Genomic DNA, 14,041 nt, shown 5'->3' with positions numbered 1-14,041 from the left:
CGTTCTCCACCTCCGGTTCCTCTCCACCTCCTGCTCAACCTCCTACTCATCCTCCTCCTCCTTCTCCACCTACTTCTCCTTCTCCTCCTGCTCCTTCTCGTCCTCCTGCTCCGTCTCCACCTCCTGTTCCGTCTCCACCTTCTTCTTCTTCTCCACCTCCTGCTCCTTCTTCTCCTCCTGCACCTTCTCGACCTCCTGCTCCTTCTCCACCTCCTGCTCATTCGCCACCTCCTGTTCCTTCTCCTCCTCCTGCTCCTTGTCAACTCCTTCCTCCTGCTCATCTCCCTCCTCCTGCTCAACACCCTCCGCCTGTTCAACCTCCTCCTCTTGCTCAACATCTTCCTCCTCCTGCTCAACCTGCTCCTTCTCCTGCTAATCCTCCTCCTCCTGGTCCTTCTCCTCCTCCTGCTCCTTCTGCACCTCCTGCTCCTTCTCCTCCTCCTGCTCCTTCTCCTCCTCCTGCTCCTTCTCCACCTTCTGCTCCTTCAACTCCTCCTGCTCCTTCTCCACCTCCTGCTCCTTCTCCTCCTCCTGCACATTCTCCTTCTCCTCCTACACCTCGTGCTCCTTCTCGTCTTCCTCCTACTCCATCTCCTCAACGTCCTGCTCCTCCTGCTACTCCTCCACCTCCTGCTCCTTCTCTACCTCCTGTCTTGCTCCACATCCTGCTCCTTCTCCACCTCCTGCTCGTTCTCCACCTTCTGTTCCTTCTCCTACTCCTGCTCCTGCTCCTTCTCCATCTACTACCTCCTTCTCCACCACCTGCTCGTTCTCCACCTCCTGCTCATCTCCAATTCCTTTTCCTTCTCAACATCCTGCTCCTTCTCCACCTCCTGCTCCTTCTCCACCTCCTGATCCTTCTCCACCTCCTGCTCCTTCTCCACCTCCTGCTCCACCTCCTGCTCCTGCTCCTGCTCCACATCCTGCTACTTCTCCACCTCCTGCTCCTTCTCCACCTCCTGCTCTTTCTCCACCTCCTGCTCCTCGTCCACATCCTACTCCTTCTCCACCTGCTGATCCTTCTCCACCTCCTGCTACTTCTCCACTTCCTGCTCCTTCTCCACCTCCGCCGAGTACTCCACCTCCATATCCTTCTCCACCTCCTGCTCCTTCTCCACCTCTTCTTCCTCCTCCACCTACTGCTCCTCCTCCACCTCCTGTTCCGTCTCCACCACCTCTTCCGTCTCCACCTCCTGTTCCTTCTCCACCTCCTGTTCCTTCTCCGCCTCCTTTTCATTCTCCACCTCCTGCTCCGTCTCAAACTCCTGCTCCTTCACCACCTCCTGTTCTTTCCCCACCTCCTGCTCTTGATCCTTCTCCACCTCCTGCTCCTTCTCCACCTCCTGCTCCTTGTCCACCTCCTGTTCCTTCTCCTCCTCCTGGTCCTTCGCCACATCCTGCTCCTTGTCTACCAACTGCTCCTTCTCTACCACCTAATCCTTCTCCACCTCCTGCTCCTTCTCCACCTGCTGATCTTTCTCCACCTCCTGCTGCTTCTCCACCTCCTGCTCCTTCTCCACCTCTTGCTCCTGCTCCACCTCCAGCACCTGCTCCACCTCCTGCTCCTGCTCCACTTCCTGCGCCTTCTCCACCTCCTGCTCCTTCTCCACCTCCTGCTCCTTCTCCACCTCCTGCTCCTTCTCCACCACCTACTCAAACCCCACCTCCAGCTCCTTTTCCACCTTCTGCTATAGCTCCACCTCCTGCTCCTTCTCTTCCGTCACCTCCTTCTCCACCTCCTGCTCCTTCTCCACTTCCTGCTCCTGCTCCACCTCGTGCTCCAGCTCCTCCTCCTGCTCCTGCACCTGCTCCACCTCCTGCTCCTGCTCCACCTCCTTCTCCTGCTCCACCTCCTGCTCCTTCTCCACCTCCTGCTCCTTCTAAACCTCCTTCTCCTTCTCCACCTCCTGCTCACATTCCTCCTCTTCCTACTCCTCCTTCTCCACCTCCTGATCCTTCTCTTCCACCTGCTCCTTCTCCTCCTCTTCCTTCTCATCCTCCTGCTCCTACTCCACCTCCTGCTCCTACTCCACCTCTTCTACCTCCTCCACCTATTGCTCCTTCTACACCTCCTGTTCCGTCTCCACCAACTCTTCCATCTCCACTTCCTGTTCTTCTCCACCTCCTGTTCCTTCTCCACGTCCTGCTCCTTCTCCAGCTCCTGCTCTTTCTCCAGCTCCTGCTTTTTCTCCACCTCTTGCTCCATCTCCACCTCTTGTTGCATCTCCACCTTCTGCTCAAACTCCTCTTCCTGATCAACCTCCTCCTCTTCCTACTCCTCATTCTCCACATACTGTTCCTTGTCCTCCTCCTGCTCCGTCTCCTCCTCCTGCTCCTTCTACGCCTCCTGCTCTTTCTCCACGTCCTGTTCCTTCTCCACGCCCTGTTCCTTGTACACCTCCTGTTCCTTCTCCTCCGCCTGCACCTTCTCCACCTCCTGCTGCTTCTCCACCTTCTGCTCCTCCTGCTCCTTCTCCACCTCCTGCTCCTTCTCCAACTCCTCCTTATCCACCTGCTCCTTATCCTCCTCCTGCTCCTTCTCCTCCTCCTTGTGCTTCTCCACCTCCTCCTCTTCCACCTGCTCCTTCTCCACCTTCTCCTCCTCTGCTCCTTCTAAACTTCTTGCTCCGTCGACACCTCCTGCTCCTTCTACAACTCCTGCTCCTTCTCCACCTCCTGCTCCATCTCCACCTCCTGCTCAACCTCCTCCTCTTCCTCCTCCTCATTCTCCAACTACTGCTCCTTCTACTCCTTCTGCTGCTTCTCTTCCTCCTGCTCCATCTCCTCCTCGTCCTTCACCTCCTCCTGCTCCTTCTCTACCTCCTGCTCCTACACCACCTCTTCCAACTCCTCCACCTCCTGCTACTTCTCCACCTCCTGTTCCGTCTCCACCATCTCTTCCGTCTCCACCTCCTGTTCCTTCTCCACCTCCGGTTCCTTCCACAACTCCTGTTCCTATTCCACCTCCTGCTCTTTCTCCAGCTCCTGCTCCTTCTCCAGATCCGGCTCCTGCTCCACCTCCCGCTCATGCTCCACCTCCTGCTCCTTATCCACATTTTCCACTTCTCCCTGCTCCTTCTCCTCCTTCTCCTCCTCCTGCTCCTTCTACTCCTCCTGGTCCTTCTGCACCTCCTCCTCTTCCATCTGCTCCTTCTCCTCCTTCTCCTCCTATGCTCCATCTCCACCTCCTGCTCCTTCTCCACTTCCTGCTCCCTCCCCACCTCCTGCTCCTGCTCCTTCTCCACCTCCTGCTCCTTCTCCACCTCCTGCTCCTTCTCCACCTCCTGTTCCTTCTCCTCCTCCTGGTCCTTCTCCACATCCTGCTCAATCTCCTCCTCCTGCTCCTTCTCCTCCTCCTGCACTTGCTCCACCTACTGCTCCGTCTCCACCTGCTGCTCCTTCTCCACCACCTGCTCCTTCTCTACCAACTGCTCCTTCTCTACCACCTAATCCTTCTCCACCTCCTGCTCCTTCTCCACCTGCTGATCCTTCTCCACCTCCTGCTCCTTCTTCACCTCCTGCTCCTTCTCCACCAACTGCTCCTTCTCCAGCTCCGGCTCCTGCTCCACCTCCTGCTCCTGATCCACATTTTCCAATTCCACCTGCTCCTTCTCCTCCTTCTCCTCCTCCTGCTCCTCCTGGTCCTTCTGCACCTCCTCTTCTTCCATCTGCTCCTTCTCCTCCTTCTCCTCCTATGCTCCTTCTCCACGTCCTGCTCCTTCTCCACTTCCTGCTCCTTCTCCACCTCCTGCTAGTACTCCACCTCCATATCCTTCTCCACCTCCTGCTCCTTCTCCACCTCTTCTTCCTCCTCCACCTCCTGCTCCTCCTCCACCTCCTGTTCCGTCTCCCCCACCTGTTCCGTCTCCACCTCCTGTTCCTTCCCCTCCTCCTTTTCATTCTCCACCTCCTGCTCTTTCTCCACCTCCTGCTCCTTCTCCACCTCCTGCTCCTTCTCCACCTCCAGTTCCTTATCGTCCTCCTGGTCTTTTTCCACATCCTGCTCAATCTACTCCTCCTGCTCCTTCTCCTCCTCCTGCTCTTGCTCCACCTACTGCTCCGACTCCACCACCTGCTCCTTCTCTACCAACTGCACCATCTCTACCACCTAAACCTGCTCCACCTCCTGCTCCTTCTCCAAATGCTGATCCTTCTCCACCTCCTGCTCCTTCTCCACCTCCTGCTCCTTCTCCTCCTCCTGCTCCTTCTCCACCTCCTGTTCCGTCTCCACCTCCTGTTGCGTCTCCACCACCTGCTCCTTCTCAAGCTCCTGCTCCTTCTCCACCTCCTGCTGCGTCTCCACTTTCTGCTCCTTCTCCACCTCCTGCTCCTTCTTCTCCTCCTGCTCCTTCTCCACCTCCTGCTCCATCCACAATTCCTGCTCCTGCTCCTTCTCCACCTCCTGCCTCTTCTGCAAATCCTGCTCCTTCTCCACCTCCTGCTCCTTCTCCACCTCCTGCTCCTTCACCACCTCGTGTTCCTTCTCCTCCTCCTGGCCCTTCTCCTCCTCGTGCTCCGTCTCAACTCCCTCCGCCTCATCAACCTCTTCCTCCTGCTCAACCTCTTCCTCCTCCTGCTCAAACTCCTTCTCCTTCGCCTCCTCCTTCTCCTTCTCCACCTGCTGCTCCTCATCCACCTTCTGCTCCTTCTCCACCTCCTGCTCCTACTCCTCCTCCTGCTCCTTCTTCTTTCCTGCTCCTTCTCCACACCTGCTCCATCTCCACCACATGCCCCTTCTCCACCTCCTGCTGCTTCTCCCCATCTTGCACATTCACCAACTCCTGCTCCTTCTCCTCCTGCTCGTATTCCTCCTCATGCTCCTTCATCTTCTCTTGCCCCTTCTCCACTCCAGCTCCATCTCCACCTCCTCCTCCTTCTCCTGCACCTGCTCCTTCTCCTCATCCTCCTCCTTCCCCTCCTCGTGCTCCTTCTCCACCTCCTGCTCCTTCTCATCCCCCTCCTCCTGCTCCTTCTACATTCACCACCTCCTGCTCCACCTCCTGCTCCTTATCGCCTTCCTGCTGCTTGTCGCCCTCCTGCTCCTTCTCGACCTCCTGCTCCTTCTCGCCCTCCTGTTCCTTCTTCACCTCTTGCTCCTTCTCCTCCTCCCGCTCAAACTCCTCCTGCTACTTCTCCTCCTCCTGATCAACATCCTCCACCTGCTCCACCTCCTCCTCCTGCGCCTTCTCCACCTCCAGCTCCACCTCCTCCATCTGCTCCACCTCCTCCCACTGCTCCTTCTCCACCTCCTGTTCCTGCTCCTCCTCCAGCTCCTTCGCCACCTCACGCTGTTTCTCCTTTTTCAGCTCCTTCTCCTCCTCCTGCTCCTTCTCCCCCTCCTGCTTCTTTTTCTACTTCCTGCTCCATCGCCCCCTCCTGCTCCTTCTATCCCTCCTGCTCCTTCGCCTCCTCCTCCACTTCCTGCTCCTTTTCCACCTCCTGTTCAACCTCCCCTTTCATATCCTGCTCCTTCTCCACTTCCTGCTCCTTCTTCTCCTCCTGCTCCTTCTCCACCTCCTCCTCCACCTCCTCCTCCTGCTCCTTCTCCAGCTCCTGATCCGCCTCCTCCTCCTGCTCCTTGTCCTCCTCCAGCTCCGTCTTCCGCTCCTGCTCCGTCTTCTCCTCCTGCCCCTTCTTCTCCTCCTGCTCCTTCTCCATTTCTGCTCCGTCTCATCCTCCTCCCCCTCGTGCCCATTCTCCACCTCCTGCCCCTTCTCCACCTCCTGCCCATTCTCCACCTCCGTCTCTTTATCCAAATCCGGCTCCTTCTCCACCTCCGGCTCCTTCTCCACCTCCTGATCAACATCCTCCTCCTGCTCCATCTCCTCATCCTGATCAACATCCTCCTCCTGCTCCACCTCCTCCTCCTGCTCCTTCTCCTCCTCCTGATCAACATCCTCCTCCTGCTCCACCTCCTCCTCCTCCTGCTCCTTCTCCACCGCCAGCTCCACCTCCTCCATCTGCTCCAACTCCTCCCACTGCTCCTTCTCCACCTCCTCCAAATGCTCTTTCTCCACCTCCTGCTTCTACTCCTCCTCCAGCTCCTTCGCCAACTCACGCTGCTTCTCCTCATTCTGCTCCTTGTCCCCCTCCTGCTCCTTCTCCCCCTCCTGCTCCTTCTCCTCCTCCTGCACCTCCAGCTCCTTTTCCACCTCCTGTTCAACCACCCCCTTCATCTCCTGCTCCTTCTCCACCTCCTGCTACTCCTTCTTCTCCTGCTCCTTCTCCTCCTCCTCCTGATCCTTCTTCTTCTCCTGCTGCTTCTCCAACTCCTGCATCACGTGCAGATCCTGCTCCTTTCCTTGGCCAGCTCAACCTGCTCCTCCTGCTTCTCCTCCTCCTGCTCAACCTGCTCCTCCTACCCCTTCTCCAACTCCAGCTTCTTCTCCACCTCCGGCTCCTTCTCCACCTCCGGCTCCTTCTCCACCTCCTGCTCCTTCTCCACCTCCTGCTACTTCTCCCCCTCCTGCTCCTTCTCCATCTCCTGCTCAACCTCCTCCTACTCCTACTCCACAACCTGCTCCTTCTACACCTCCTGCTCCTTCTCCACCTCCTGCTCCTTCTCCACCTCCTGCTTCTTCTCCACCTTCTGCTCTTTGTCCACCTCATCCTCCGTCCCGCCCTCTGCTCCTTCTCCACCTCCTGCTCCTTCTCCTCTCCCTGCTCCTTCTCCAAATCCTGCTCCGTGTCGCCCTCCTGCTCCTTGTCGCCCTCCTGCTCCTTCTGCACCTCCAAACTCCTTCTCCTACTGCTTCTCCACCTCCTGCTCCTTCTCCATCTCCTGCTGAAAATCGGGCTCACGTTCCACCTCCGGCTCCTGCTCCACATCCTGCTCCTGCTCCACCTCCTGCTCCTCCTCCACCTGCTGCTCCTGCTCCACATCTTGTTCCTTCTCCACCTCCTGCTCCTTCTCCACCTCCTGTTCCGTCTCCACCTCCTGTTCCGTCTCCACCTCCTGTACCGTCTCCACCTCCTGTTCCGTCTCCACCTCCTGCTCCTTCTCCACTTCCCGCTCCGTCTCCACCTCCTGCTCCTTCTTCTCCTCCTGCTTCTTCTCCACCTCCTGCTCCTTCTTCTCCTCCTGCTCCTTCTCCACCTCCTGCTCCTTCTCCACCTCCTGCTCCTTCTCCATCTCCAACTCCTGCTCCTTCTCCAACTCCAGTTCCTTCTCCTCCTTCTGGTCCTTCTCCTCCTCCGGCTCCTTCTCCTCCTCCTGCTCCTTCTTCTCCTCCTGCTTCTTCTCCACCTCCCGCTCTTTCTTCTCCTCCTGCTCCTTCTCCACCTCCTGCTCATTACCCACCTCCTGCTCCTTCTCCTTCTCCACCGCCTGCTGCTTCTACATCTCCTACTCCTTCTCTATAACTCCTGTTCCTTCTCCTCCTGGTCCTTATCCTCCTTCTTTTCCTTCTCAACTCCCTCATCCTGCTCAACTCCCTCCTCCTGCTCAACCTCCTCCTCCTCCTGCTCCACCTGCTCCTTCTCCTCCTCCTGCACATTCTCCACCTCCTGCTCCTACTCCACCTCCTGCTCCTTCTCCTCCTCCCGCTCAAACTCCTCCTGCTCCTTCTCCTCCTCCTGATCAACATCCTCCTCCTGATCCACCTCCTCCTCCTGCTCCTTCTCCAGCTCCTGATCCGCCTCCTCCTCCTGCTCCTTGTCCTCCTCCAGCTCCGTCTTCCGCTCCTGCTCCGTCTTCTCCTCCTGCCCCTTCTTCTCCTCCTGCTCCTTCTCCATTTCTGCTCCGTCTCATCCTCCTCCCCCTCGTGCCCATTCTCCACCTCCTGCCCCTTCTCCACCTCCTGCCCATTCTCCACCTCCGTCTCTTTATCCAAATCCGGCTCCTTCTCCACCTCCGGCTCCTTCTCCACCTCCTGATCAACATCCTCCTCCTGCTCCATCTCCTCATCCTGATCAACATCCTCCTCCTGCTCCACCTCCTCCTCCTGCTCCTTCTCCTCCTCCTGATCAACATCCTCCTCCTGCTCCACCTCCTCCTCCTCCTGCTCCTTCTCCACCTCCAGCTCCACCTCCTCCATCTGCTCCAACTCCTCCCACTGCTCCTTCTCCACCTCCTCCAAATGCTCTTTCTCCACCTCCTGCTTCTACTCCTCCTCCAGCTCCTTCGCCACCTCACGCTGCTTCTCCTCATTCTGCTCCTTGTCCCCCTCCTGCTCCTTCTCCCCCTCCTGCTCCTTCTCCTCCTCCTGCACCTCCAGCTCCTTTTCCACCTCCTGTTCAACCACCCCCTTCATCTCCTGCTCCTTCTCCACCTCCTGCTACTCCTTCTTCTCCTGCTCCTTCTCCTCCTCCTCCTGATCCTTCTTCTTCTCCTGCTGCTTCTCCAACTCGTGCATCACGTGCAGATCCTGCTCCTTTCCTTGGCCTGCTCAACCTGCTCCTCCTGCTTCTCCTCCTCCTGCTCAACCTGCTCCTCCTACCCCTTCTCCAACTCCAGCTTCTTCTCCACCTCCGGCTCCTTCTCCACCTCCGGCTCCTTCTCCACCTCCTGCTCCTTCTCCACCTCCTGCTACTTCTCCCCCTCCTGCTCCTTCTCCATCTCCTGCTCAACCTCCTCCTACTCCTACTCCACAACCTGCTCCTTCTACACCTCCTGCTCCTTCTCCACCTCCTGCTCCTTCTCCACCTCCTGCTTCTTCTCCACCTTCTGCTCTTTGTCCACCTCATCCTCCGTCCCGCCCTCTGCTCCTTCTCCACCTCCTGCTCCTTCTCCTCTCCCTGCTCCTTCTCCAAATCCTGCTCCGTGTCGCCCTCCTGCTCCTTGTCGCCCTCCTGCTCCTTCTGCACCTCCAAACTCCTTCTCCTACTGCTTCTCCACCTCCTGCTCCTTCTCGATCTCCTGCTGAAAATCGGGCTCACGTTCCACCTCCGGCTCCTGCTCCACATCCTGCTCCTGCTCCACCTCCTGCTCCTCCTCCACCTGCTGCTCCTGCTCCACATCTTGTTCCTTCTCCACCTCCTGCTCCTTCTCCACCTCCTGTTCCGTCTCCACCTCCTGTTCCGTCTCCACCTCCTGTACCGTCTCCACCTCCTGTTCCGTCTCCACCTCCTGCTCCTTCTCCACTTCCCGCTCCGTCTCCACCTCCTGCTCCTTCTTCTCCTCCTGCTTCTTCTCCACCTCCTGCTCCTTCTTCTCCTCCTGCTCCTTCTCCACCTCCTGCTCCTTCTCCACCTCCTGCTCCTTCTCCACCTCCAACTCCTGCTCCTTCTCCAACTCCAGTTCCTTCTCCTCCTCCTGGTCCTTCTCCTCCTCCGGCTCCTTCTCCTCCTCCTGCTCCTTCTTCTCCTCCTGCTTCTTCTCCACCTCCTGCTCTTTCTTCTCCTCCTGCTCCTTCTCCACCTCCTGCTCATTACCCACCTCCTGCTCCTTCTCCTTCTCCACCGCCTGCTGCTTCTACATCTCCTACTCCTTCTCTATAACTCCTGTTCCTTCTCCTCCTCCTGGTCCTTATCCTCCTTCTTTTCCTTCTCAACTCCCTCATCCTGCTCAACTCCCTCCTCTTGCTCAACCTCCTCCTCCTCCTGCTCCACCTGCTCCTTCTCCTCCTCCTGCACCTTCTCCACCTCCTGCTCCTACTCCACCTCCTGCTCCTTCTCATCCTCCTCCTCCTGCTCCTTCTCCACCTCCTGCTCAACCTCCACCAACTGCACCTTCTACACCTGCTCCTCCTGCTCAATCTTCTCCTCCTGCTCAACCTCCTCCTCTTGCTTCTTCTCCACCTCCTGCTCCTTCTACTTCTCCTGCTCCTTCTCCACCTCCGTCTCCTTCTCCACCTCCTGCTCATTCTCCTCATCTTGCGCCTGCTCCACCTCGTGCTCCTGCTCCTCGAACTGCTCCTGCTCCTCCTCCTGCTCCTTCTCCTCCTCTCGCTCCTTGTCCTCCTCCTGTTCCTTCTCATCCTCCTGCGCCTGCTCCTCCTCCTGCTACTTCTCCACCTCCTGCTCATTCTCCACCTTGTGCACCTTCTCCTCCTCCTGCTCCTTCTTCTCCTCCTGCTCCTGCTCCGCCTCCTGCTTCTGCTCCAATTCCTTCTCCTACTCCCCCTTCCGGTCCTTCTCCGCCTCCTGCTCCTTCTCGACCTCCTTCTCCCCGTCCTGCTCCTTGTCCACCTCCTGCTCCTCTCCACATCCTACTCCTTCTCCTCATCTTGCGCCTTCTCCACCTCATGCTCCTTCTCCTCCTCCTGCTCCTACTCCTCCTCCTGCTCCTTCTTCTTTCCTGCTCCTTCTCCACACCTGCTCCATCTCCACCACATGCCCCTTCTCCACCTCCTGCTCCTTCTCCCCATCTTGCACATTCACCAACTCCTGCTCCTTCTCCTCCTCCTGCTCGTATTCCTCCTCATGCTCCTTCATCTTCTCCTGCCCCTTCTCCACTCCTGCTCCATCTCCACCTCCTGCTCCTTCTCCTCCACCTGCTCCTACTCCTCATCCTCCTCCTTCCCCTCCTCGTGCTCCTTCTCCATCTCCTGCTCCTTCTCATCTCCCTCCTCCTGCTCCTTCTACATTCACCACCTCCTGCTCCACCTCCTCCTACTTCTCGCCTTCCTGCTTCTTTTCGCCTTCCTGCTGCTTGTCGCCCTCCTGCTCCTTCTCGACCTCCTGCTCCTGCTCGCCCTCCTGCTCCTTCTCCACCTCCTGCTCCTTCTCCTCCTCACGCTCAAACTCCTCCTGCTACTTCTCCTCCTCCTGATCAACATCATCCTCCTGTTCCACCTCCTCCTCCTGCTCCTTCTCCTCCTCCTGATCAACATCCTCCACCTGCTCCACCTCCTCCTCCTGCGCCTTCTCCACCTCCAGCTCCACCTCCTCCATCTGCTCCACCTCCTCCCACTGCTCCTTCTCCACCTCCTGTTCCTGCTCCTCCTCCAGCTCCTTCGCCACCTCACGCTGCTTCTCCTTCTTCAGCTCCTTCTCCTCCTCCTGCTCCTTCTCCCCCTCCTGCTTCTTTTTCCCCTTCCTGCTCCATCGCCCCCTCCTGCTCCTTCTATCCCTCCTGCTCCTTCGCCTCCTCCTCCACATCCTGCTCCTTTTCCACCTCCTGTTCAACCTCCCCCTTCATATCCTGCTCCTTCTCCACCTCCTGCTCCTTCTTCGCCTCCTGCTCCTTCTCCACCTCCTCCTCCACCTCCTCCGCCTGCTCCTTCTCCAGCTCCTGCTCCGCCTCCTCCTCCTGCTCCTTGTCCTCCTCCAGCTCCTTCTTCTCCTCCTGCTCCTTCTCCATTTCTGCTCCGTCTCCTCCTCCTCCCCCTCCTGCCCATTCTCCACCTCCTGCCCCTTCTCCACCTCCTGCCCATTCTCCACCTCCGTCTCTTTATCCAACTCCGGCTCCTTCTCCACCTCCGGCTCCTTCTCCACCTCCTTATCAAAATCCTCCTCCTGCTCCACCTCCTCCTCCTGCTCCTTCTCCACCTCCAGCTCCACCTCCTCCATCTGCTCCATCTCCTCCCACTGCTCCTTCTCTACCTCCTCCAAATGCTCTTTCTCCACCTCCTGCTTCTTCTCCTCCTCCAGCTACTTCGCCACCTCACGCTGCTTCTCCTCATTCTGCTCCTTGTCCCCCTCCTGCTCCTTCTCCCCCTCCTGCTCCTTCTCCTCCTCCTGCACCTCCAGCTCCTTTTCCACCTCCTGTTCAACCACCCCCTTCATCTCCTGCTCCTTCTCCACCTCCTGCTACTCCTTCTTCTCCTGCTCCTTCTCCACCTCCTGCTCATTGTCCCACCCTGCTACTTTTGCACCTCCTGCTCCTTCTCCTCCTCCTCCTGATCCTTCTTCTTCTCCTGCTGCTTCTCCAACTCCTGCATAACGTGCAGATCCTGCTCCTTCCCTTGGCCTGCTCAACCTGCTCCTCCTGCTTCTCCTCCTCCTGCTCAACCTGCTCCTCCTACCCCTTCTCCAACTCCAGCTCCTTCTCCACCTCCGGCTCCTTCTCCACCTCCGGCTCCTTCTCCACCTCCTGCTCCTTCTCCACCTCCTGCTACTTCTCCCCCTCCTGCTCCTTCTCCATCTCCTGCTCAACCTCCTCCTACTCCTACTCCACAACCTGCTCCTTCTCCACTTCCTGCTCCTTCTCCACCTCCTGCTCCTTCTCCACCTCCTGCTTCTTCTCCACCTTCTACTCTTTGTCCACCTCATCCTCCGTCCCGCCCTCTGCTCCTTCTCCACCTCCTGCTCCTTCTCCTCTCCCTGCTCCTTCTCCAAATCCTGCTCCGTGTCGCCCTCCTGCTCCTTGTCGCCCTCCTGCTCCTTCTGCACCTCCTGCTCCTTCTCCTCCTCCTGCTCCTTCTCCACCTTCTGCTCCTTCTCGTAAACTTGCACTTTCTCCACCTCCTGCTCCTTCGCCTCCTCCATCTCCGACTCCTCCTCCTGCTCCTTCTTCTTCCGCTGCTCCTTCTCCACTCCTGCTGCCTCTTCTCCTCCTGCCCCTTCTTCTCCTCCTGCTCCTCCTCCACCTCCTGCTCATTCTGCACCTCCTGCTGCATCTGCACCTCCTGCTCCATCTCCAATCCTTCTCCTTCTCCACCTCGTGCTCAACCTCCTCCTGCTCCTTCTCCTCCTCATGTTCAACCTCCCCCTCCTGCTCCTCCTCCCCCTATTGCTCCTTCTCCTCCTCCACTACCTGGCCTTTTCGACCTCATCGTAAACCTCCCCCTTCTTCTCTTTTTCGATCTACTGCTCCTTCTCCACCTCCTGCTCGTTCTCCTCCTCCCGCTCAAACTCGTCCTGCTCCTTCTCCTCCTCCTGATCAACATCCTCCTCCTGATCCACCTCCTCCTCCTGCTCATTCTCCACCTCCAGCTCCTTCTCCAACTCCTGCTACACCTCCGCATACTGCTCCAGATCCTCCTCCTGCTCCTTCTCCAACTCCTGCTCCTTCTCCTCCTCCTGTTCCTTCTCCTCCTCCTGATCAACATCCTCCTCCTGTTCCACCTCCTCCTCCTGCTCCATCTCCTCCTCCTGATCAACATCCTCCTTCTGCTCCACCTCCTCCTCCTGCTCATTCTCCACCTCCAGCTCCTTCTCCAACTCCTGCTCCACCTCCGCCTACTGCTCCACATCCTCCTCCTGCTCCTTCTCGAACTCCTGCTCCTTCTCCTCCTCCTGTTCCTTCTCCTCCTCCTGCTCCTTCTCCTCCTTCTGCTATTTCACCAAACCCTGCTCCTTCTGCAACCTCTGCTCAACCTCCTCCTGCTCCTTTTCCTCCTCCTACTCAACCTCCACCTCCTGCTCCTTCGCCTCCTCCATCTCCTAATCCTCCTACTGCTCCTTCTTCTTCCGCTGCTCCTTCTCCACTCCAGCTCCCTCTTCTCCAACTGCTCCTTCTTCTCCTCCTGCTCATCCTCCACCTTCTGCTCCTTCTGCACCTCCTGCTCCATCTCCACCTCCTGCTCCTTCTCCAACTCCTCCTCCTTCTCCACCTCGTGCTCAACCTCCTCTTGCTCCTTCTCCTCCTCCCGTTCAACTTCCACCTGATACTTCTCCTCTAGCTCAACCTCCCCCTCCTGCTCTTTTCCGATCTACTGCTCCTTCTCCACCTCCTGCTGCTTCTCCACCTCCTGCTTCTTCTCCACCTCCTGCTCAAACTCCTCCTGCTCCTTCCCCTCCTCCTGATCAACATCCTCCTCCTGCTCCACCTCCTCCTCCTGCTCCTTCTCCTCCTCCTGATCAACATCCTCCTCCTGCTCCACCTCCTCCTCTTGCTCCTTCTCCACCACCAGCTCCACCTCCTCCATCTGCTCCACCTCCTCCCACTGCTCCATCGCTACCTCCTCCCACCGCCTTCTCCACCTTCTGCTCCTTCTCCTCCTCCTGATCCTACTCCTCCTCCTGCTCCTTCTTCTTCTCCTGCTCCTTCTCCACTCCTGCTCCATCTCTAACTCCTGCTCCTTCTCCTCCTCCTGCTCCTTCTCCTCCTGCTCCTTCTCCACCTCCGGCTCCTTCTCATCCCCCTCCTCCTGCTCCTTCTACACCTCAAGCTCAACCTCCACCAACTACTCCTTCTACACCTGCTCGTCCTGCTCCT

General features: G+C 58.1%; 1 protein-coding gene across 1 annotated transcript in view; it reads left to right on the top strand.

Annotated features, from left to right (window-relative positions):
• Nucleotides 1-14,041, top strand: part of syn3 (synapsin III) — a gene marked incomplete at its 5' end in the record, with an annotated part of 37,485 nt that overhangs the window by 23,376 nt on the left and 68 nt on the right. The gene's annotated exons all lie outside the window — the stretch shown is intronic.

The sequence above is a fragment of the Heptranchias perlo genome, unplaced genomic scaffold, assembly GCF_035084215.1.
Source record: "Heptranchias perlo isolate sHepPer1 unplaced genomic scaffold, sHepPer1.hap1 HAP1_SCAFFOLD_115, whole genome shotgun sequence".
Taxonomy (NCBI): domain Eukaryota; kingdom Metazoa; phylum Chordata; class Chondrichthyes; order Hexanchiformes; family Hexanchidae; genus Heptranchias; species Heptranchias perlo.
This window is presented reverse-complemented; position numbering and strand designations above follow the sequence as displayed.